This window comes from Mauremys mutica, chromosome 5, assembly GCF_020497125.1.
Source record: "Mauremys mutica isolate MM-2020 ecotype Southern chromosome 5, ASM2049712v1, whole genome shotgun sequence".
NCBI lineage: Eukaryota > Metazoa > Chordata > Testudines > Geoemydidae > Mauremys > Mauremys mutica.
In genome coordinates this window covers 123,598,696-123,624,747 of record NC_059076.1, presented here as the reverse complement: position 1 = coordinate 123,624,747, position 26,052 = coordinate 123,598,696, and the positions used below count along the sequence as shown (strand labels likewise).

General features: G+C 42.3%; 1 protein-coding gene across 8 annotated transcripts in view; it reads left to right on the top strand.

The window, feature by feature from the left end:
- The window catches only part of ADD1 (adducin 1), a 126,527-nt gene that overhangs the window by 2,725 nt on the left and 97,750 nt on the right, over positions 1–26,052 (top strand). Inside the window, exons 1-2 of one of the 8 annotated variants that reach the window (XM_045019510.1) lie at positions 3,966–4,079; positions 5,740–5,898. The exons of 5 other annotated variants lie outside the window; for them this stretch is intronic. The gene's annotated coding sequence lies outside the window, so the exon portion shown is untranslated. Of the gene's footprint in view, positions 1–3,958; positions 4,080–5,739; positions 5,899–26,052 lie in introns of those variants that run through there. 2 more of the 8 variants (XM_045019508.1, XM_045019509.1) reach the window with 2 other exon arrangements.

Genomic DNA, 26,052 nt, shown 5'->3' with positions numbered 1-26,052 from the left:
AGTGTACTCCCGGGAAGCATCCAAAGGCTTACGGCAGTAAGATCCCGTGGTGAGTCTAGGCATCTGCATGTCTCTCTTAGTGGTTCCATGTTCTGGGGTTTTGTTTTTATTTCTTACATTTATCTTAAAATGAGAAAGTTATAGGATGGTGAATATCATGAATTTGCTGTTAAGTGGGGACACTGGAAGAAATGAGTCTTGAGGAGGGATTTACATGAGAAATGGTTGATGGCTTGATGGATGTCATTTTTCTGGCTTGTAGTGGGCAGACCATAAATTACCTTGGTAGCAGACAATTCTAGTTTTTAGCTCTCTGGTGTACCAAAGCAACTGTAAATTGAAGGTATAGAGAACAATTTCAATAACAGGTAGCTGTCTCTTGAGACTGTTTTTCCATTAATGGAGTGGGCAAATATTGATTTTTGACCTATTTCTGGCTAACAAAAGGAAAAACATTTTATTATCTGGAAAATTGTTGATTCCAGAGGCTCACTCTAATCTGTGTTTTTTCCATTCTCTCCTATTTCAAATGTGTATTATTGCAGCAGCAGGGATGCTTCTCCTCTACTGCAATAAATCAGTACTTTTAGTGTCTCTCTCTCTCTGTCTCTTCAGTTTGTGAAATAAGCACTACCACACAAGAGGAGTGCCAGTACTCTTTAAAACTAAAACTCTTTAGACAGGATGTTGTAGAAGCAAAAGAAATGAGCACTTGTAAAAGTAAGTGCCTTTTCCAACATTCCTTATTCTGGTAAAATATCCATTGACTTCACTGGCTGGTTTGCCTGAATAAGGAGTGAACGACTAGAGCTTTAAGTGTATAAAGAGGTATGGACAGTAAAGGAAGAGAGAGAGATGAGCGAGGCAGAAGGCCTGAGACAAGAGGAGTAGAGAAAGGTGGCTGCATGGAAATGGCTGATCCTCTGAAGTGCTGGGCATCTGCAATTCCAATTGATCAGAGTCAGACAGAAGGAAGACATCCGATATTTATTTAGTCTAAGTGTTGAGCATTATTGCATAGAATTTTTGAGAATTCTGTTTGATGCAGTAGGGCCCAACTTTAGGCAGATTTTTCAACGGTTGCTGGTAGCCCTTCTTCATGACTAAGGTAGTTTTTAGCCCAGGTCATCTCCTAGGTTGTTTCCATAATAGAAAGTCTTGCACCACATTGCCAAAAATATCTCATTCTCCATGTCCCACTGTTTCAGAGCCCAGCTTGACCAGATGTTGGGTTTGTGCTATACCATGGCCTACTGCTTTTCTCTGCTAACCAGTGAGCAAACCAAAGACTAAAACAGGTCTTGCAACCTTAATAAGTGGCTGTATTTCAACTAGCCAATCAGAGACATTCTCTTCACTATGGCTCTTGAAAGTTCTTGACATAATATTATCAAGGATTCTGTTATTTTCTTTTTTCTAATAACTTGTCCAGGACAAGTGCTCTAAGAAATTTACTGGTTGTGAAAGCATGTTTTCACGGATTTATACCTTTATTTGAAAAGCAAGAGCCCTGCCTGCTTTCATACTATAAAACACTGTTTTTTAGACCTAGCAGGTGTGATGCAGAGATCATGAAAAATATGTGGGGATGGTAGCTTAAAAGGGTGGGAAGTAAATTAGCAATGATGGTGAATATCTGATATATCTCAACTTCCTGAAGCAAGATTTTTTTTTCTGGGATAATGAATTCCTTGGGAAAGGGCTCTTTCATATATTTTTTTTAAAGACCAAAAGGGATAATTTGTGATAATATATGCCCTCCTGCATAACACAGGCTGCAAAATTTCACCATGTGTCTAGAAACAAGCTTATAGCACAAACTCAACTAGAAGCTATCTTTTAGAAAGACATTGTGTTGATTTAAATACTTCAAGTGATGGAATATCCAACCACATCTGTAGGTAAATTGTTCCAATGTTTAATTACCCCCTATTGTTATACATTTGCACGTTACTTCTAGTCTGACTTTGTTTAGTTTTACTGACTGGATCTTGTCTGTTGCATTAAACAGTTCTCTTATCAAATCTTCTCCCCATATAGGCACTTGTAAACAGTGATCCAAGTCATCCCTTAACCTTCTCTTGGTTAAACCTAAATTTTTTTTTCATCTTTACCTGTAAGGCAGGTTTTCCAGAATTTGAATTGTTCTTGTAACTCCTTCTGAATCCTTTGCACTAGTGGTCTCCCCAAATGCCCTGAGTAATACCTCCTCCTCACTTTTTGGCGTGACCATTCCCTTGTTTATACAGCTAATGATCGTATTTCCAGTCATATATGCACTGTTTAGAACTGGGATTTCAGGTTCAGTTGGTTATTCACCATGACCCAAAAGTTGTTCCTAGAATATATAAATGACGTTGCTTTTGGCTACATTAAAACACATTGTTCATGTTAGACTAGCTTACCAATCAATCCACATTTCTGTAGTAGTGACTTATTTACCTTTCCACCAATATATGATTCATCTGCACGCTTTAGCAGCAATTATTTTATATTTGTGGATTTTTTTTGTATGCATCTTGTCCTATCTGTATATGGTGATAGCACTGTCTGAACAACAATAATAATGCAGAGGGACAATATTTTGATGTGAGGAGCAAAAAGTTAGGAACCTAAATAATGGGTCTGATTCTCAGAGGTGAAGCGAACACAGGTCTCGTTAGCTTGCACCACTTCATTGTGTCTGCTACAGCCAGCACCTTCCTTTGCATTAGCCCCCTCACCGTGCTCAGCTTGCAATCCCACCAAATCTGCCTTCACCCCTCAAAGTAGCTGCCTCAAAGTACTGGCATTAGAAAAGGTTCAGAGAAGGGCAACTAAAATGATTAGGGGTTTGGATGGGTCCCATATGAGGAGAGCTTAAAGAGGCTAGGACTTTTCAGCTTGGAAAAGAGGAGACTAAGGGGGGATATGATAGAGCAGGGGTAGGCAACCTGTGGCACGCGACCTGATTTTCAGTGGCACTCATGCTGCCCGGGTCCTGGCCACCAGTCTCGAGGGGTTCTGCATTTTAATTTAATTTTAAATGATGCTTCTTAAAACATTTTAAAAACATTCACTTTACATACAACAATAGTTTACTTATATATTATAGACTTATAGAAAGAGACCTTCTAAAAATGTTAAAATGTATTACCGGCACACGAAATCTGAAATCAGAGTGAATAAATGAAGACTCGGCATCCCGCTTCTGAAAGGTTGCCGACCCCTGTGATAAAGGTATATAAATCATGGGTGGTGTGAAGAACGTGAATAAGGGAGTTATTTACTTGTTCCCATAATATAAAAACTAGGGGCCACGAAATGAAATTAATGGGCAGCAGGTTTAAAACAAATAAAAGGAAGTTCTTCACGCAGCGCAGTCAACTTGTGGAACTCCTTGCCTGAGGCAGTTGTGAAGGCTAGGACAGAAACAGGGTTTAATTCATGGAGGTTAAGCACATTAATTGATATTAGCCAGGATGGGTAAGGACTGGTGTCCCTAGCCTCTGTTTGTCAGAGGGTGGAGATGGTTGGCAGGAGAGAGATCACTTGATAATTACCAGTTAGGGTCACTCACTCTGGGACGCCTGGCATTGGCCAGTGAGGGCAGGCAGGATACTGGGCTGGATGGACCGTTGGTCTGACCCAATATGATCACTCTTACATGTCTTTCTTATGCCTTCTACTCTGCCTCCCCGCACCTGCCTTCAGCCTGCCACGGTCTCTGCCCCGCCCCCCCCCCCAATCCAGCGACTTTGCTTTTCCCGCCACACCCCCCTACCTTTGAGTCCACCCCGCCCCCCTCCGCTCTGTTTTACCCCCTCCCCGCCTGGGCCCCGCCTCTCTCCCCTCCCTTAGCCAATGGGAGAGCCGCTTGGTTGCCGAGCCTGCGCCCTCCAATTGGCGACGCGGTTGTTGGCCTGCGGCCCCTGGAAGCCGCACCCTGCTGGGGAGGGGTGTCGGGGGAGCGGGGCGGGGCTTGGCGCTGGGGCTGGAGGCGGAGGAGACAGGCGCGCCGGAGACGGGGAGACTCTGCAGCTGCCTCCCAGCACCGCAGGCTGCCGCCGCCGCCGCCGTTACTTGTTCTGCACGTCGGGGTGAGCGGAGCGGCGCGGGCTGGGGGCGCGGGCGGGCGGGCGGCCTCGGGGAGCGGACGTTGGGGGAGCGGCTGGGGGAGCAGCGGTGCAGGTGTGGGGGGGTGCAGGCCTTGGGCGAGGTTGGCGGTGCAGGCGCTGTGAGGAGGGGCGAGCGAAGAAAGGCCGCAGCTGTTGGGGAGGGGGTGTAGCTATTGGGCAGAGCGGCGGGGGGAGCAGGGGTGCCGGTGAGGAGGCGCTAGCGAAGGAAGAGCGCAGGTGTGGGGGACGGGGAGTAGGTATTGGGTGGAGGGGCAGAGCCTGGGCTGGGGGAGCAAGGGTGCAGGCGTTGCGGGTGGGGCAGAGGCTGAGATCGCTGGGTAGACGCAGCCTGGGGCAGGGTGCGGGCTCTGTCGTGAGAGGAGGCACTGGGGGCTTAGCAGATGTGGGGTCTGGGGCAAGGGGCTGTAGCTCAGGCTTTGGGATTGGGTTGGGGAGGCGAGGGGTTGGGGGCCAGGCTCAGGGTGTGGAGGTTTTGAGGGGCCTCAGGCTTTTGGTTTGGATGAGTCAGGCGATGGGCTGGGGGCTCGTGTCTGGGAGTTATGTAGAAGCTGCTGTGCTGTTAGTTGGGACGAAAGGGGCTCGTGTGGTGGTCTAAGCAGATGCCGCGGTGAGGGGGACGGTCACTGTGTGTGTCTGTACCTCTTCGTAGTCCTGTGATGGGTGAGGTGTGGTGCTGCTGCTGTTACTGCAGAAAGCAGCTGTTCAGTGTTCAGATCTCCATTACACCACTTGGTGCATCTACCACCTCTTTCCCGGTTCTCCCTCGCTCCGCTGTTTTATGGAATTGATGGAGATGTTTACAGTCAGTCGGACTTGCTGATTTTTGCAGGGTGTGGAGAATGGCAGTACAGATTAATAAGAGCAGCTGGTGTAGAAGGAGGGAAATAGTGAGATGGAGGAAAATGGGGAATGTGTTGTGTTTGTGCACAGTGAGGTACCAGTTGCTGGATATGGGCATTGGGCAGCTGTTGCGTTTTGTGTGCAGAGTGTCTCTCATCTTTCCAGTATCTGTTCCTGGGTCCAAAACATTACAAGCATCTGTGCACATAGCAAATATATATTGTAGGTGTTTTGTGTTTGACATTAAGTCTTAATTTAGGTTGGCTTTAAATAAAACTGGGGAAAAATCCTATTGAGAAAAGACCCACAGTTATGTGGGGGCTATGAATGGTGGTAGGTCTAAATCTTCACAGAATATTGTCATAGCTGGTGGATGTCAGTTCAAAGCTGATTCGTTTCTTTGGTCTTCTGAAAGCTATTACCAACAGTGGTCATTTTTTTTGCCTGCTTTAGTGATTTGTGTCAGCAAATTAATAGTATAGCGAGACTATGTATGCACTTTGTTCATTAAAATTGTTAAATTCTCAAACTGTAAGTGCCTGAGTTAAACAGTCTGGTTTGCCTGAATCTACAAGTTTAGTCTCCATACATACGGGCTGCAGTGTAGCTATTCTGTACAACACCGAGCAACAGAATTAAGGTGGTATAATGAAACTCCAGGTGTGATAAGATTTGTGACAGTTCAGAGAAGAAGAGCTTCTATCCTTTCTATTGTGGAATAAAGAGGTGTTGTTTTTTTTTAATTACATGAATACTTTTTTGTAATTCTTAATTTTTTAAGAAATGAGTTACAAGCTGACCAGTTAACCACGCACCTCATTTGGAACCTGAAGTACGCAATCAGGCTGCAGAGACCCCAGAAAAGCAAGTACTGTATAGTACAGTACAATGTTAAATGTAAACTACTAAAAAGGGAATTTTTTTTTAAAGATTTGACAAGGTAAGGAAACTGTTTCTGTGCTTCTTTCATTTAAATTAAGATGCTTAAAAAGCAGCATTTTTCTTCTGCATAGTAAAGTTTCAAAGCTGTATTAAGTCACCTCCATTCCTGAGGTGTTTATAACTCTGAGGTTCTACTGTACTAAGAAAATTGTTTTCATTTTATAGGCTGTTCTAGATTCTGCCGTGCAGTTCAGTATATTGCATTATCTGTTTTGCCCTCTATATCGAGGAGTATGGATAACTCAAATTATCGAAAACCTCTTGAGTTGTTTAAGATGGAGTACAATATATTAAATTACTGTAAAGTGAGTTTAATGCCTGCTATTGTTTGTTTTGGTTGTAGTCTTGAGGTTACAGGATTTAACTGAGATCTGACCAGGCTTTCCAGCTTGAGGATGCTTTGGTCTTCCAGGATGAAAATGCATGCATTGATATACTAAACATATTGAATGTCTTGCACTTCTATTTGACTTCATTTTTGCTTAAACTCTTATTAGACAAAACATTTTGGTCCAAAGATTGTTTTGTGTGAACATGAGAATGGCCAATTGTCCATCTAACCCAGTATCCTGACAACAGACAATGCCATATGCCTCAGAGGGAATGAACAGAACAGGGCACTTTCAGGTGATCCATTTCCTGTTGTTCGGACCCAGCTTTTGGCAGTCATAGGTTTAGAGACACCCGGATCATGGGGTTGCATCACAGACCATCCTGACTAATGGCCATTGATGGGCCTATCATCCATGTGTGTATTTAATTTTTTATACTTAGTTATACTTTTGGTCTTCACAGCATCCCTTGGTAACAAGTTCAACAGCTTGACCACACATTGTGTGAAGAAGAGCTACCTTTTGTTTGTTTTAAATCTTCAGCCTTTTAACTTCATTGGGTGCCCCCTAGTTCTTGTGTTATGTAAATAAACACTTCATCATTCATTTTCTCCATATCATTCATGATTTTATAGAGCTCTTCTAGATTTACCCATAGTTGTTTCTTTCCTAAAACAGTCCCAGTTTTTTTAATCTCTCCTCTTATGGAAGCTGTTCTATACCCCTAATCATTTTTGTTGCCCTTTTCTGTGTCTTTTCCAACTCTAATCTATCTTTTTTGAGATGGGTTGACCAGAACTGCATATAGTATTGGAGGTTCATGGATTTATGTAGTGGCATTGATATTTTCTGTTTTATTATGTATGCCGTTCCTAACATTGTTGGTTTTTTCATCTGCCACTGAACATTGCGTGAATGTTTTCAGTGAACTATTCGTAGTGACTCCAAGATCTTGAGAGGTAACAGCTAATTTTACACCCTATCATTTTGTAAGTATAGTCAGGTTTATATTTTCCAGTGTGCATTACTTTGCACTTATCAGCATTGAATTTCATCTGCCATTTTGTTGCCCAGCCATCCAGTTTATTGAGATCCCTTTGTAGCTCTTCGCAGTCAGCTTTGGACTTAACTATCTTTAACACTTTATAGGATAATCTTGGTTTAGCTTGGAATGTCTTTTAGCACATTTCATGTAGAAATGTCAAGTTAAGATATATTTGCAAGGTATTATTAAAGTAATATTTTCCCTCCTTATTTATTGTGTCTCTTGGTAACTTGCCCCTTTAGCAAGCCAGCAAGCACACATTCTGTGGAGGAAAAAGTGTTGGTGAGCAAATATTTTAGTTTCAAGTAAACCCTCACTGACTGCAGTAGCACTCAATGTGGGAACAAGGGGGTCCAGTGACATGGATCCCATTGCAGGATTAGGATCGTAGTTCTTGAGTGATATCTGATGAGCTTGAGCTAATATAGATGCAACCAAAAAAAAGAGTCTTTTAGCTACTACTGCATGAATTCTGCAAACTGAGAAGAAAATAAAAGATGAACATTTTAACAGTCTAACCTAATTTCCCTTTCAGATTAGAATGCTACATTGCAATACATTCTCAATGTATGCAAATAAATTTTGAATATTGGACAAAAATGTCCAGCATGCAGATTACTTGTGAGATTTTGGGGGAAAAAAGGGCATGAAAATTGTGGGATACAGATAACATTATGGGATGGAGACAGCTGGAAACTGGGAAGTTTACCCCATGATCCCAGTTATCCATCCGTGACTCATTTCAGCCCCAGCATGCGTTGTTGAAACTTCCCAAAAGATCGTGCGCTAGACGGTGGCAAGTTACACAGTGGGATGCATCCATGGTGCATCACAGTCTGCATCAGTACAGTTACTCCTGGTGATTACTCACACTGCTGATATAAGGAGCCAAGTATGCTTGTGTACAAGCGAAGTACTGACTGAGGCAACTGTATGCTGATGTAATTTAAGTTGACATAAGTTTGTAGTGTGGACATGGCCTAAGTTTCTTTAATGGGTATTGAACCACTCATGTGAAACATGCTCTGCATCCAAATGTAAGCCCACTTGCAATAAAATAAGATAACATTGTTACTCTGCATGTTGTAAGAGATACTGTCTGAATTTTTTTTAAATTGACCAATTTAAAAAAAAAAACCACCCTGTTTCTAATACAGCATTGGTTAAATGTCTTGAATTAAAAGAAGAAACTTGCTATACAAGGGACACAGTGAAGTTGATTATACATTTGACAGCAGTTTATGTATAAAGTAAACTGGGGGGAGTACAGATTTCGAAAAAAAAATTTCAATGATAGTCATTTTGGATCTTGTAATTATACTAGATACAAAATTCGTAGATGGAAATGTGGTTTGTTTGTGTTCCCCCCCCCCCCTCCAGTTACTGGTGCTCCTTTTATTTGCTCAAAGTGATTGCACCAGTTCTGAAAACAATGTGAAAACTTTCGGTTGGGAATCTGCACAACTAAATTATTTAACAACTTTAATTATTAACTTTTCAAAATGTCATTTCAAGTTCTAGGTGATTTGATTAACATGTCCAATGTTTTGCATAAGCTTTTATTTTGATTCCTAAGGGAGCCCCCCCCCCGCAATTGTGGCTATCAGTGTTCTCTTACAAATGTTGTACTCTTGTTAATTAGGCATACATTGCAAAGAGAGTCTTTCCTAGTTTATAGTAATGTTGGTTAGAATAGGTGGGGCAAATCTTCATGTAATTGGTAATCCATTAACATTTCAGACAACTACCATGTCTTTTGTAAGTGACCTAGGGACCAAGTCAGTTAATGAGGGAAGTGAAGGCTTCAGGAACACTTCATTGTTCTTTTATAAAGGATGTCTGACTGGAGGTAAACTCTACAATGAAATTGGCTATGCAGAGTATTCATAGTACAGTATTACATTATTGTAGATGTTCGAGGTGGGAGAACAGTTTAACAGTGAGTTTGGGTGTCAATTTGTTCTTAGGTCTTTGTTTATACACATGAAAGAAATTACAAAGTGGGTATTCACCCACGAAAGCTCATGCTCCAATACGTCTGTTAGTCTATAAGGTGCCACAGGACTCTTTGCTGCTTTTACTGTATATAGTAGGAAGCTGGTGGTGAGAAATGGACACAAATGAGCACAGGAGTTGCACCAGCTTGGAGTATCCCTGAGTTTGTGAGGAGTGGGGCCCAGAGGCTGGACACGCAGGAGTGCACCAGGCATCCCGTTACACAGACATAGGGATTAAGAAGAGTAATTTATTTGCATCTTAGTAGGGAATTTTTAGCCTTTTCCCAAGGCAAATAAGTGTCCATCAATAAATTGAACAGAGTTTTCTAGCAGGCACAGTGTCAATATATAGTGCAGTGGCCAGATCTGGTAACACTCCAGCTGCTCAAAGGTGTATTGGAACCAGTAAGTATTGGCCTGTATCAGCTGGTTTTAAAAGTATGACCATCAAGCAAAGTACCAGCAGTGTGGAAAGATATCATAATGTCCCTGTACAAGGGCAAAGAATCTTGCACTGTGTGTGGCAACTACAGGCCAGTATCATTGTTATTCTGGAAAGGTCTTTTTGTTCACATTCTGCTTGGTAGAATGCAGTTGTTCCTTAACAAACATTGTCATCGCAGCAACCAGGTTTCACTGTTGGATGGTCAGCAGTGGACGCTGTCCTTACCCTCCAGGTTGAGCTGCATTGAGAATTTAACTACCCATTTCACATAGCATATACCAACATCAAAGCAGCCTTTATTCGGTTGACATGCCAGCAGTTTGGCTTGCACTGAAAGGAGTTGGTGTAACAGATGTTCAGACAGTACTGCTGTGAGAATGCACATTGGTTCATCACTTTCCCTGTGTTTCTACACAACTTCAGGTGTGTGACAGGGATGCATTCTTGCCCCGGAACTATTCTGTTGAGCTGTCAACTGGCTAATAGGGCTTGCCACTCCACACATCAGAATCAAGGTTTGTCAAGAAGTGTTCACCACAAGACTGCCAATGACACTGCCTTGCTTGTTGAGAAGTCCAATAACTTCAGCCCTGTCCTCCAAGGTCTCTAATATGCCACACATGCTATGGGGTGGAACATCTCATGGCAGGAGACCAAAGTCCAGAACCTTGGAGCTGGACCACCAGAACCCCCAGAACAGGTGGGGTCAGATATTGTGGAAAGTGTTGATAAGTTCATCTTATCTAGGTACAAGCAGAGTTCAGATGTTCACAGCAAAATGATTAACAGGATTTGCCCCTCCTGCATAAAGTCCGTATCTCGCTTATGGATGCAAAAACATCTTTGCACTGAAACAAAGTTCAGGATACATCAAACCTGTGTCATAGCTGTATTGCTATATGGGTCAAAACCTGGGCCTCCTACAGGCAGACTTGGATGGACTAAAGGCACTCCACACGCACTGTCAGCGCTAAGTCCAGAGCATAAAGTAGTTTGGCAACAGCATCTTGCAGAGATCTGGCCTTCCTTCAGTTGTTCATTATATTCAAAAGTGTTTTTGCATGCTCTTCCACCGTGTCACGACGATGGATAAAAATACCATAGGATACCATGCTCTCAAACTCTCCATCAACATGTAAAGTGGTACACGCCCTGACTCTTCCTGGCACTGACCAAAGGGCTGCCCCAGAGATTCATGGTTTTGCAGGATTGAGCCAGATCTGGGAACTTCACCAAGCATTGTGTAGTGCAACACCCACAATTATGATCTCTCTGGCTGGTACAATGGTTTTTAGTTTGTGTGTGCTTGATTATGACTTGGGGGGTGAGAGATTCTCAGCTGCTGGCCTCTTGCCTGCCCAGCAAGCAGAAGGTAATGACTTTTTTTGTGGCAGCCAGTCAAGCAAAGTCAGACATGATAGGCAGAAGGCTGGGGAGCTAGGGACCAGAGCACAAAGCTGAGTGTGAGACAAAAACTGTGGAGGGTTGGATAGGCCAGCTAAATATGAGGGCTAACTTACTGTAAATCAGAACATTCTAGCTGTTAGAGAAGTTGGCTGAGGCTTTTTCTTCTGTAGTTTTTCTGGTGCAATATTTACAACAAAAGGAGAAAAACAAGGAGCCTGCTGTCAGATTAAAACAGAAACCCCTCAGCTGTGGTTACCAGTCACTTTGGGGCTGGGATCTTGCCTATTGCAATCCCGCACCTCTTACTATGTCATCCTCCTTATACAACCCCCCAATAGGTGTTGTCCCTGGAAGGCCATGAGTTCACCCACCTCTCCATATTCCTCTTTTTTCCATCTATCTTTTTACCTTAATACCAATAGCCAAACAATCTTTATTATTATTTAGGGCTGTCAAGTGATTACAAAAATTAATCACGATTAATCATGCGATTAATCGAGCTGTTAAACAATAATAGAATGGCATTTATTTAAATATTTTTGGATGTTTTCTACATTTTCAAATATTGATTTCAATTACAACACATGATACAAAGTGTACAGTGCTCACTTTATATTTATTTTGATTACAAATATTTGCACTGTAATAAACAAAATAAATCGTATTTTTCAATTCACCTAATTCAAGTACTGTAGTACAATCTCTTTATCCTGAAAGTTGAACTTACAAATGTAGAATTAGGGTAAAAAAAAAAATCTGCATTCAAAAATAAAATAATGTAAAACTTTATAGCGTGCAAGTCCACTCAGTCCTACTTGTTCAGCCAATCGCTCAGACAAACAGGAAATAATGCTGCCCGCTTCTTGTTTACGGTGTCACCTGAAGGTGAGAACAGGTGTTCGCATGGCACTGTTGTAGCCGACGTTACAAGATATTTATGTGCCAGATGCACTAAAGATTCATATGTCCCTTCATGCTTCAACCACATTCCGGAGGACATGCGTCTATGCTGATGACGAGTTCTGCTTGATAACAATCCAAAGCAGCATGAACCGATGCATGTTCAGTTTCATTATCTGAGTCAGATGCCACCAGCAAAAGGTTGATTTTCTTTTTTGGTGGTTCAGGTTCTGTAGTTTCCGCATTGGAGGGTTGCTCTTTTAAGACTTCTGAAAGCATGCTACGCACCATGTACCTCTCAGATTTTGGAAGGCACTTCAGATTCTTAAACCTTGGGTTGAGTGCTGTAGCTATTTTTCGAAATCTCACATTGGTACCTTCTTTGCATTTTGTCAAATCTGCCGTGAAAGTGTTCTTAAAAACATGTGCTGGGTCATCATCTGAGACTGCTATAACATGAAATATATGGCTGAATGCAGGTAAAATGGAACAGGAGACATACAATTCTTCCCCAAGGAGTTCAGCCACAAATTTAATGCTTTTTTTTTTTAACGAGAATCATCAGCATTTAAGCATGTCCTCTGAAATGGTGGCCGAAGCATGAAGAGACATACCAATGTTTAGCATATGTGGCATGTAAATACCTTACAACGCTGGCTACAAAAGTGCATGAGAACGCCTGTTCTCACTTTCAGGTGACAATGTAAATAAGAAGCAGGCAGCAGTGTCTCCTGTAAATGTAAACAAACTTGTTTGTCTTAGCGATTAGCTGAACAAGAAGTAGGACTGAGTGGACTTGTAGGCTCTAAAGTTTTGCATTGTTTTGTTTTTGAGTGCAGTTATGTAACAAAAATCTACATTTGTAAGTTACACTTTCATTCTAAAGAGATTGCACTATAGTACTTGTATGAGGTGAGTTGAAAAATACTATTTCCTTTATTTTTTATTTGTAATACAAAATAATATAAAGTGAGCACTGTACACTTTGTATTCTGTGTTGTAATAGAAATCAATGTATTTGAAAATGTAGAAAAACATCCAAAAATATTTAATAAATTTCAATTGGTTCTATTTAGTGGTGTGGTTAATCGCGATTATTTTTTTGTTAATTACTTGAGTTAACGGCGATTAATTGACGGCCCTATTATTATTATTAATTTGTTATTTAGATTGCAATAATGCCCATAGTATACATCCCCAAAGAGCACACATCTGTCTTACCTGGAGGATGCACGAGATTGCTGAGATGCATGAGCCGAATTGAAGTTGCTTGGGATACCTCAGCTTACAATTTCCATGTTATCCAATTATTTTATCTGTAACCATAACTCTGTCTTTCAGGTTATATGTTAAAATATTTACAACTACAATCCCATACTAACAGAATTTGATTTCTGGAAATTAATTTGTCAGTAGCTACTGTCTTTTTAAGGCACACATTTTAATAGTAACAGTAGGTGCCTTGTCTTCATTGTGTGTTTGCTTTGGGATAGCTCGCATGTTATAGAATCATAGATTATTAGGGTTGGAAGGGACCTCAAGAGATCATCTAGTCCAACTCCCTGCTCAAGGCAGGACCAATCCCCAAATGGCCCCCTCAAGGACTGAACTCACAACCCTGGGTTTAGCAGGCCAATGCTCAAACCACTGAGCTATACCTCCCCTCCCAGGATGTTGATGTTAATGTTAATTATAAATGTTAATTATCCTGAGGTAAAAAAAGGACCTTTTTTAGTAATGAAGATGAGGTTTTAGTGCTAATGAAAACCATTCAAATGTTTGAGTGCCAAGTGCTGAGAATTTCAGACATTGGGAAGTATTTGGTTAACCTAAAATTTGTGAGTGGCCATAACTTGCCCTCTGTTTCCCCAGGTCTGAATGACCTTCATGCATTAGTCTGCTTATTCACTTCTGAAACATGGTAACACTTGAAATAAAAACCAAGCTCATCAGTATACAAATGTCTAGGAAAATATTGGAAGTTTTCAGCATAGATGTGAACGTTTAAAATTTAATAGCTGTACTTCACATTAACATCCTAATGTTCCTTTAGTTCAGTGCTCAGGGTTTGCTTATGTTAGTTGTTTAAAACTCCTAGCTGCAGTGCATGCTCAACTTGTGATATTGCAAAACAATATTTTTCTTACTTGAATTTAATCAGTTGTGTTACGTAACACAGTATTTGGTGTTAATGAAAGAATTTTTATAGCTAAACTAAATATAGTTTGCACATTAAACAATATTGTTTTCAGTTCAACCTTTCATTGCTCATATAGTATAGTAACTCAGGTAAATAGGGTGCCTAGAAATCATTAGGCACACCAGGTTAGCTATTCCTATAACAAATAGAAAAACATTGATTTGTTAAGCATTTATAGATGTGATGATAAAAAGTCCATTTTAGAAGAGTAGAATAGTTCTCTCTCTCTCTCTCCTTTTTTTTTTAATGGCTATGTAAAGTAACTATTTCCGCACGTGTTATGGATTGGATCATGATGTCAGCCTCCATCGCCCAGTTGTTAAATTTTCAAATGGGCATCTTTGTGCTTTCTCCCATTCTGTCCATCACATTTGGGAGGAACACCCTGTAAACATCTTTACTGTTCTTCATATTTGTTGACTCTCCTTTTGCCATGATGTCTACACAAAATGTGACAATGGTTGTTGGGCCACAGTTGTGCTGATATCACTGCCTATCTTTCTGCTCAATATTGTCTTATTGTTTCATTCTACTGCTCATCCCTCTCTCCTGTGGATTTTAACGCTTTGTGGCTGGTTTGTTTTTCTTTTCATGCATCACAACAGGGTCTTGGTTCATGACTAGGGCTCCAGCACACTGTGGTAATAAAGGTAAATAATTATAATTCGCAAATTGCTGTACAATAAAATACTAGCTCTTTTAAATGAAATATAAATTGAGTATTTCCATCACCCCTCAACACTCTCCCCGTCAAAGATTTTAGTCAGACAAAAGTTAGCAATGCCTGAAATCTCATTGATTTTTCTCTAATATATTCAGATCTACAAATAAGATACTGTGTCATAAAACTGTTAGAATGTCTGCCTATGTGTTTAGAATAGCTATATTGTGATGGTTTTGTTTATATGGTTCAGAATGTGGGGATGGGGGAACTAAAGGTAAAATTCTTACTGCTACTTTACATTTTGTTTGTGGTTTAAAAGATGTATAAATTTATTTAAATGGGCCATCAGAAGCTATATATTTTTTTCCTAGTTGTAAGATATCGGATATAATCCTTATACAAATGGAAACAAAGAGAGTCTCTTGAAATGCTGTATCTGGATTTTATTATAGTTCTGAATTCTGTGTATCCTAAATCTGCATATCACATCCTTTCCATTGTGTATATCTTCAGCAATAAACCTTTTATTTCTGGAAGGAAGTGCAAGCAAATAAATCAGTTTTGGTGGGGATAGGATAGGATGTGGATTAGATAAAGTTTGGAAGCTTCCTTCCTAACCGCTGTTAACCTGAATTCCACTCCACTCCTCAGAACTGCCATTTGAATTTCCTGTTGATTTTTACGAATAATTAATAAAAAACAAGATCTTTTTCCACTTTACAGCATACAACTAAGATGATGTCTTGTTTAAGCAATTAAATTCCAGTAGGTTTAATAATAGGGCCTAAGTTAGCTTTATGAAAATAATGCTTAACACTCACAGTTATGGAAAGTTGCCTAAGAATGGTTAATATTCTTAAGGCTTTTATGTGTATCAGGAAGTTTTTACTGTTATATGAATACTGGAAAAGTGTATGTTTAATGTGCTTTATTGTTTTAGCCTTTCTGCCTTGCCACTTGCTTTTAAATAGGCACAAGCTGTTTAAGGCCTAAACTGATAAGATAAGAAACTCTAAAGTAGTGCTGAAGCCATGTTTGGCAGTCATCTTCCAACTGTGGATGACTTAGCAGATATACTAGAACTCTTTCAACATGGACAGACATCCTTGCATGGGGCGCAGTCTTTCTGCTATTTAAAAATACATATGTTTTAAAAGTATGCTGATGCATGGGCAGTAAGAAGATTATCAAAGTTAATTAACTTGGCTGTTTAGCTTGTTTAATACATTTGAACCAGTCATTATGGATTAACCATGGATCACAAACTGGGAGCTATGCAAATTTTAGCAGGTAATTTTAGTATAGATTTGTATGATAAGAATCATAATACCTTCCACATTATCACTGAAAAGTTACTGGTAAAATTATTTACCTTGTTCCTCAGTTTATGATGTAGTCAGTAGTACTCTGCATTATCAGTTTTACTTTTTCTCCTTGCTGAGAAGATGCTTGGAAACATCAATGGGGAGTGTGTGTAAAAAAACAAACGAAAAAAAGCCCCTGTGTGTTTTTGTGCATGTATATAGTATATGTAAAATTAATTTTTAATAATTAAAAACATTTTAAGACTTATCAAGTGTGCTGTGTTCCTCTTAAATTCAAGTTGACAGTGTCCCTCTAACTTTGAGCTAAAATAGTAAAGATCAGTTGCTGTTTTGTATCTTAAATAACCGTTTCTCAGTTTGATATCATACCTGTATGCAACCAGTGGTTTTAATACCACATTTTTCTGTAAGATGTGATTAATATGATGGACATGTTTGTTTCATAGTCATTTCCTGTATCCATGGCATATAATAAGGTTAGTTCTGAAACTGATATAATCAGCATCAGATGCCTTTGGGATAGTTCCCTGGTGATATGACTGTTCCGTGACAGCAGGAAATATTTAGAATATAGCAGCTTAGTATTTTATAAAAGCAAAGATAATGGATCTTGAGTAGTAGTTTTCATACATGTACCATATGTGCAAGCAGGAAGCACACACCAGAGGGAGGGCTTTATTCTACATTCAAGGCATAGCCTGCATTTTGGAGTGCTGCAAAGACAGGATGGCTCTCTGGGAGCTCCTAGGGATATTGTTTCTGCCTTGAGTGTGGTAGCTTTTGGGAGCATAGCTGCTCCTCTGTCTTTTGGGAGGGTGCAGCATGTGTTTCATATTTACATGTCACCCCTCTCCTGTATGGGTCTAGTTTTGCTGGCTGCTATGGAAAATATGGCCAACCCCTTCATCACTATGGGGGGCGGGAGGGGGGAATTCTACTAAATGGTTGCCTAATACAGGTTTTTTGTTTTGTTTTTTGTTTTTTAAGTTTTGCTTAACCCCTTTTTCCTTGTCAAATATGTGTAAGTATGGATCCCATGTGTGCAATGCACCCCATGCAGGCAAGACCAGATTCTTTTAGCTAGCAGTTGTGCTTTCTTTTGCCTCCATGTAAGAGAATAAAGGGAAGGGCAACTGCAACCCGCCCTCAGTTCCCTCTGGTCATCCATGGCAACAAGGTGGAACCTAAATGTGTCCTGCTGACAACTATAATGAGAGCTGTCTTCATCTAAGCGTCTGAAACACCTTCAGAACAGCATTAATTCCCTTACTTTTTGATGTCTTGGACTGAATAATTCTCATCCATACAGACTCCTGTGCAAGGATCTCAAGATGGTCAACACACAACTTGCAGCCTTCAAGCCTTGACTGTCTTAAAGACTGCCACTGCAGGTGCCTCTTCTGCCTGAGGAAATACCACATCCCAAGCATGTGCTTGGTTTGCACCTTGTTCTCCACTGGAACCTGAAAATCACAGGATGCAAGATTCCAATTTGATTGCTTAGCTTAGTCTTAGAGGAGCATCAGACACAGAAGATCTGGGGTCTAAGGCGTCCCGTCCCCCCCAATACTGTGCTATGTAGAGCAAGCACTTGACCCCTAAGATTCAGTGAAGTCAGCACCTACCACAGCACTGGAATCATTGAGACTATCAGCGTTGAAGCAGATTACAGGAGGAGGCTGTCCAGAGCCCTGGGCTAGCAGTTCGAGAAAGAGCTCGGTATCCTCTCTGAGAGAGACAGGAAGGCATCTTGGGATAAAACCCTTCAAACCTCATCCAGTAGTGAAGACAAGTGAAAAGGAGCAGACTGCGGTGCAGCAGATTCCATTGGTACCGCGGGACCAGTACTGAAGGCACCCACACTGATGCCACCCCTGGCACTAGTGGAAGAAATGCACACCGTGGGACTTTCATTGGCACCAAGGTGTTGACTGGGACTGACAAAAGTCCCAACACCCCCAGCACTATATGTATTGGAGGAGATATAGTCTTCCACAGCATCACCTTGGTACATCTTCCCACCAGTATTGAGCCACTCACTAAGTGGTAGTGCTGGAAAACCGAAAGAGTTCTTTGGAATTCAGCCATTGCATCAGGGCTGGCATTGGTCTGATCAGCACCCTACCAACCACTCATATACATACAGGATGCTACCCTAACCTTTCTGGGGCTACTGGGGTCACCTTCCCAGACCTCAGGGATACACTCCCCTCCATCAAGAAAGGAAACTAGCTTTATCTCCAGCAGTCCTCCTTGGCAAGACCACAGATGCTGGAGTACCAGGAAGAGCAGGCCCTGTTGGCAAAAATCCATCAGTACTCCGCTTCACCCCCCCACCCCACCTCAGAAAGACCTCTCATTACCCACCAAGGCAAAAGAACCATTAACTCATCTTTTATAATTGTTTTCATTGTTTCTCTTTTCTTGCAATACAGTAGTGGTGCATTCTCTGCGATCTCTCTCTGATGTAATTGATTCTAGAACAGAGGTAACAAACTACGGCTTGCGGGCCACATCCAGCCTGCGGGACCATCCTACCTGGCCCCTGAGCAACTGCCTCCGGAGGCTCACCCCCATCCTCTCCCCTGCTGTTCCCCCTCCCCCGCAGCCTCAGCTTGCCCTGACGCAGCGCTCTGGGTAGCGGGACTGTGAGCTCCTGGGGCAGTCTGACCTGGTGCTCTGTGCTGGGCAGTGGCGTGGATGGCTCCAGCTGGGCACCTGTCCTGGTGCCCTGGGCAGCACACCTCTAATGCCGCCAGCCACTGGTGCTCCACGCAGTGCGGTAAGGGAGCGGGGGGTGGGTGGGTGGATAGAGGGCAGGGAAGTTTGGGGTGATGGTCAGGGGATGGGGGTGTAGATAGGAATTGGGGTGATCAGATGGTGGGAAATGGGGGTTGTATGGGGGCAGGGATCCCAGGGGGCAATCAGAAAGGATGGGGGGGTTGGACGGGGCGGTAGGGCAGTGAGGGGACAGGGAGAAGGGGTGGTTGGATGGGGAAGGGTCCCGGCGGGGGGGTTGGATGGGGCAGAAGTGCTGGGGGGGGCGTTGGGGCAAGAAACGGGTGGGGTGAGGGGGCTGGGCCATGCCTGGCCGTTTGGGGAGGCATAGCCTTCCCTAACCGGCCCTCCATACAATTTTCAAAACCTGATGCAGCCCTCAGGCCAAAAAGTTTTCCCACCCCTGTTCTAGAAACTCAGACCTTTGCTGTTGAGAAAGTTCTTTCCTAATTATTGAAAAACTGGATGTAAAATCCTCAGACCTATCATTTAGCAGGTCAACAGTGCAGTTCTTGAGCTAGCTCAAGAATTTGATAAACGAAGCAGAATTACCATCTTTGAATACCCCATGCTAAAATTACAGAGGGATTGAGTACTAATTCAATGAAATTCTTTAATGATTAAGGGAAAGTTGTCTTGCTATCTTGGTTATTTCTGCATCCTCTACTCCACTAGTCTGGAATTTATATTGATGTAACAGGAACTACATAGAGTTCAGATTTTTATTTTTTTTTTGGTGCCTTCTGCACATCTTACTATAGCAATTATCTTCCCCACTTTGTCTGCTTTGCCTCATATTGCATCTGTTCCAGCCCAATAGTTTTGCAAAAATGGAGGTAATAAGAAAAGGCTAGTCACTCTGACCTGTGTATTTGTTTTCTGTCTCACTTATCCATGCATTTGGAACTATACTAATAGTATTGGATTTGATTCTTGTTTATTAGCTAGCTGACTAATATTGTTTGTGTTAGGAATGTGAGTTTTTTAAATTATAGTATCAAAGGGGTAGCCGTGTTAGTCTGCATCTGTAAAAAGCGACAGAGCCCTGTGGCAGCTTATAGACTAACATGTATTGGAGCATAAGCTTCTGTGGGTGAACACGTCTGCATCTGACAAAGTGAGTATTCAGCCATGAAAGCTTATGCTCCAATATGTCTGTTAGTCTATAAGGTGCCACAGGACTCTTTGTCGCTTTTATAAGTGTTATATCATTCGAAACTGGCATGATAGGTTACAACAAATATCAGATTATTAACATCCAGCTACTACAAAATATTAGCTATATTGAAAAAAGAGTGCTTGTTTAATTGTAATTTACATTTGGTTTTTCTTCTGTATTCCCAGAAAGGGAACAATCTAGTACTGTCTTTAAGACCAGTTTCTGTCAAACTTCTAAATAAGAGAATCGGCATGTATCCCTCCCAGGCAAAATACTTATTAATTCAGGTTATATGGATCAGGGCAGATTCCAGCTTCTGCTGCTCGTTTGCCAGTGGCTTTAGGACAGTTAAATAAAGGAGTAGGTAGGGGCTGGGATTCTAGCATCCCTGGTGAGTGAGCTTACAGCCTACAAGACAGAGTGCAGTGGGAGGGCCAGATGGCTTAATCTATTTCTTTTTATGTTAATATAAGCTCTGTTTATTGTAGAATGCTACTAATAATCAAGTATTAATGTATGGATCCAGTAGAACAAAAAACTGAACTTTCACTGCCTGATAGTGCTCACTAATGAGGCACAAATCACTTTCAGTTACAGTTTGAGTTAGATTTTGCAGAGCAAAGCTTAGATCTTAATTTTGCTTCTGTCAAAGCCAATGGCAAAATTTCATTTTGAGAGCCCTATCGTGCTCCTGTTAGCACCCAATCCTGAAACATGCTGATTGCTTCCTGTTAGAGGCTAAATGCCCTCAAATTTCTGTTCATGTAGTTCAGAGTTCAGCATTTCGCAGGAGGTGCTCAGCACCTTGAAGGATCTGGGCCTTAGAGTAGATATACCCTACAAATGTGTGTGTTCAATTTCACTAGATTATTCATAGACCTTTCTGTCTCCTAACCACTTTTTAAATTAGGCTACTGATAAATGTTATCCAAAATTTCTAATAATATACCAAGTGACTATTTTAATAGTACAATTCTGAGGCACTGAGAAACTACAAGGGAGATGCTAGATAGATAGACTTAGATATGTTCTCCCAAGTGTGGGCCTTACAAACAGGGCCGCCACGTGTCTTGTATTTGAAAGCTCAGTCACGCACTCTTGCATCCCAGCTAGATCCCACATATCCAGTTGGGCTACAGAAATGTCCCTGTAGTTATCCCTCTCAGACAATGGGGGTTGCGATGGCACTGCTCTTCAGGTAGTTTGCAGGCCTTTCTACCTCCCCACTTGAGGTTCTCTAAGCGGGATCCAAACAGGAAAGGGGATAAGCCTGGCGGAGGATGCAACTAGTGGGACAGAAAGTATGTGGGGGTGTCTGGCCCCCCTCATCCCACCAGACAGCACCTACCCCAGCATCTCACCACCCTTCAGACACCTCAGTATGTACACTCACACCACCACCCTGCAACAAGTTCGTTAAAGCTCCATGTCCTATCCCTAGCATTGTTTGGAGCATGTAAGATAAGAGAGACTGTCTTGTACACATGAAAAACGTCAGACATGGAGTTACACAGAACTCTGTACCTATTGTCAAGATGAGAACTGGATTACACTAGTTATCTGGACTTTCAAAAAGCCTTTGACGATATTCCTCACAAGAAGCTTTTAAGGAAACGAAGTGGTCATGGTATGAGAGACCGCATCCAGCTGTAGGCAGAAAACTGGCGAAGAGACAAAAACAAAAGGAATAAATGGCCAGTTTTCAACATGGCAAAAAAATTAACAGTGGGATGCCCTAAGGTTGCACACTAGGACTTGTGGTGTTTGATATATCATTGATCTGGAAGAATGGGAGTGAATAGTGAATAATACTTGAAGATAGCACTGTTATTTAGTTTACTTACACTGGAGTAGAGTAAGGAAGTCCAGGAAGAGCTAGCAAAGCTAGATTAAAGCATGCTGGCAGATTCAGAGTTGACAAGTGCAAAGTAGTACATTTTGGAAGGAATAATTTGAATTAATAATACACATTACTGGTTTCAAGTAAACTGTAATTACTCAGGAAAGACCTGGGTGTCACTATGGACAGCCCCCTGAAATGCTCAGTTCTCAGCAGTGGGCAAAAAAGTGCATGATGATAGATGTAAAACGAATGGTTATTATAATCATGGTATTTTCTAATCCTGTTATATGAATCTATGGTATACTCTCAACAGGAATGCTACTTTCAAATGCTAGAGACATGAGAAGACTTCCCCCATGTGGAGAGATTGAGAAGATAGGTATTGTTCAGTGCAGAGTGAGGGTAGGAGTGTAGTATAGTGTAGAGAAAAAGAAAATAACAAATGAAATAGGGGTCTGATTCCTGATGGGCATAGCATAAGAACCTGAATAGAATATTTATCTTTCTCATAATACAAGAGTCTTGGGACTTGAATGAAATTTAAAGACAACACATTTGAAACCGATTAAAGGGAATATTTATTTAAACAAATCATAACTAACCTGTGGAACTCATTGCCACCAGATATCATTGAGGCAAATAACTTTTATAATTCCAAAAAGGATTAGACAACTACAATTACATTAGATGTGTTTAAAAATGCAAGAGAGAACTCATGCTGGACAGCATAAGTCATACATTAACTGTCCATTATTGTTTCTTAAAGCTTCTATAAATCATCTGGTCCTGTTAGAGACAGAATATTGGACTATTTGAATCACTAGTATGATCCTGTGTGGCAATTCCTGTGTTCTTACATGTGGTTTCGGTCTTGACTTATAAAGCTGTAAATAGTTTGGGCTCTAACTTCTTGAGAAATTGTTTGCTCTCTATAAGGTGGCTGCAAGTAGTAGAGGCACTTATTTTAAGTGTCTGGGTTTTTAAAAAGGGGCATTCAGATCGCAGAATTTCTCATGAAGGGTTTCCCTACTCTGCAGCTGATTTTTTGTAGGGGGGTCTTTTGGGAAGGGCTGAGTGGAGGAATATGGATGTTTGGGTATGAAGGTATCAATGTGGTGTTGAAAAGTATATCTGTTCACAGTTTCCATCATGCACTAGCGGATAGTTACCTTATCAATCTGATATTTTTTTCTTGGTGTAGACAAGACTTCAGGAATTTTGTCACATGGCTCATTGCTGCACAACACAAGACTCTTTATTGTAAGAGTAAGAATTTAACCCAGGCATTTTACGTGATATATCCAACTTTACCACTAGGCTACTGCTGAACATCTTTATCCATTTTGTTTGTTCACCTTGATGGTTCATGCCTCATGCTTTTTTCCTCTTTAACCAGAAGCCTGGCACTTATGAACAACCCTATATAAAATAAGCAAGTATGCATGTGTCTGATAGAGGGGGGAAAGAAGTAGGAACAAATGTTAACTTTCAGGGCTCCAAGATGTGGTGGGAAATTGCAGAAGAAAACCAATAATTTGTAAAATGTTGGAAATTTGAGAAGTCCTCATTAACAGCAAACTACTGCATTCTGATGAATGATGTTTTATGGGATGGAACTTATTGATGATCAGTGGCTAGGAAAATAATAATACATTTTGGCCAGCAATCAGATATTTGGGCTAGTAAAATGTCACCATTACAGTGGACGTGTCAGTGACTCTGTCATCATTATCCTGGATCCTTCTTGGTTATACCAGAAAACAAAACTAACAAGTTGATGGTTTTGTTTTAAAAAACAGAGTAGGTAGAGGTTTAAACGGCTTAAACACACACACAAAGCCAAATTATTTAATAGAATTAAATTGTGAGTATTGACTTGTTATAACAGAGTAATCTTATTACTTTTGCCCACATCCTCCCTCCTCCTATTGTTTTTCTAACTAGTTGCCTCTGGTCTTAATTTAAATTGCAAACTCTGGGGGGGGGGGGGTAAGGATTACATATCTGTGGCCCTGTTCTGCAGTTGGATCTGCATGGGTGGACAATACTTATGAGTGAGGAGGGTCTCATTGAAGTCAGACTGTACGTCGGCATAAAGATCTGCCTGCACAGATGTAGTTGCAGGAGCCTGTTTATATACAGCACCTCGCATAAAGGTCGTGGTACCTTGTTTGGGTTTTCTAGACACTACTGAAAAATAAATGATCTTCATGAGATTTTTGTCTATCTGTTTTTCATGAGGAATAACCAACTGTCCAGATGAAAGTTCAGTACTATTTAGATTATACTCTGTAAAGGCACACAAAGAACTGCTCAAATGGGTTAGCAGAAATGTGAACAGGATAACATAGTGAAGTCCATTTTTAACAGATGACGTGTTTTAATTGCCTCACCCAGTTGTTCTTTAGAAATCCCACTGGAGATAGCCCGGTTAATCTGAAGCACTTTACAAGTTGCGATGAAGTGGGCTGTAGCCCACAAAAGCTTATGCTCAAATAAATGTGTTAGTCTCTAAGGTGCCACAAGTACTGCTGTTCATTTTGCGGATACAGACTAACACGTCTGCTACTTTGAAACCTTTGAAAAGATACTGTGAGGCGACTATGCATGTACTTGGCTCTAAAAATGTTGAAACTGATGGGATACCAGAACAAATGTTCTTATACATGAAATAATGCTTAGCATTGTACAAAGGTGAATTATGATGACATTGCTATGATGTAAGTACTATCACCATTTCACAGATGTTAGAGAAGTTATGACCTTTCCTAGGCCACAGAGGGAGTCCTTGTGAGAACTTGTATTAGAAGTCAGTATTCCTGAATTACAGTTCTCTGCTCAGTCCACTAGACCAGGGGTCCCCGGGCCGCGGACCGGTACCGGTCCGCGGCCTGTTAGGAACCGGGCCACAAACCGACGCCTAGCACATCAAGCGGCGTGTCTCCGGCGGGGCTGGGAGCTCCGGGCTGAGCTCAGCTGCCTCCGCTCGGCAACCTCGCCCCCTCAGAGCTGCGTGGTGAGGGGGCGGGGCTGGGAGCTCCGGGCTGAGCTCAGCTGCCTCTGCTCGGCGTGGAGCTCCCAGCCCCGCCCCCTCACCACGCGGCTCTGAGCGGGACGGAGCTGCGGCTCTGAGCGGAACGGAGCTCCGGCCCCGCCGGGGACACGCTGCAGCTGTCGGGCGAGGCGCTGAGGCTCCGGGTGAGGAGGGAGCCGGGGGTAAGAGGCTGGGGCCAGGGGGGTTGGCTAAGGGGCAGGGAGTCCTGGGGATAGTCAGGGCACAGAGAGGGGGCAGAGGTTGGGGGAGCGGTCAGGGGGCAGGGAATGGGGGGGGTTGGATTGTGGGTGTTCCGGGGGGGTCTGTCAGGACTCAGCAGGGGGGATAGGGGTTGGGGCAGTCAGGGGACAGGGAGCAGGGGTGGGGTCCCAGGGTGGTGGGGGTCTCTGGGGGTGGTGAGGGGACAAGGAGCAGGATGGGTCGGGGATTCTGAGGGGGGCGGGCAGTCGGGGGGGCAGGAAGTGGGTGGGGGTCAGCATGGGCGGCTCTACGAATTTGGCCGCCCCAAGCAGTCATGCGCGGGAGGTGCACCGGAACCCCGGGAGCAGCGGACCTGCCATGGGCATGACTGCGGAGGGTCAGCTGGTCACGCGGCTCAGCTGGACCTCCCGCAGCTGCGGAGGGTTCGCTGGTCCCGCGGGACCAACGAACCGTCCGCAGTCATGCCTGCGGGAGGTCTACCTGAGCCGCGGGACGAGCGCCCCCTCCGCAGTCATGCCTGCGGGAGGTCCGCGTGCTTGCCGCGCTGGGGTCTGGAGCCGGCCCTGGGGGTCAGATAGGGGGCAGGTCCACGGAAACTTTTTTTTTTTCGACGAAACCGGTCCCTGGTGCCAAAAAAGTTGGGGACCGCTGCACTAGACTATGCCATCTCTCACTACAATAACCTTATAACTAAGTTTAAAAACTATGCTTATGTACAATTTCAGCAATACAGAATTCTACCAAGGATTGTCTGGAAGCTGTAGTCAGGTACAAACTGTTACAGTAGTTTTCATAATATTC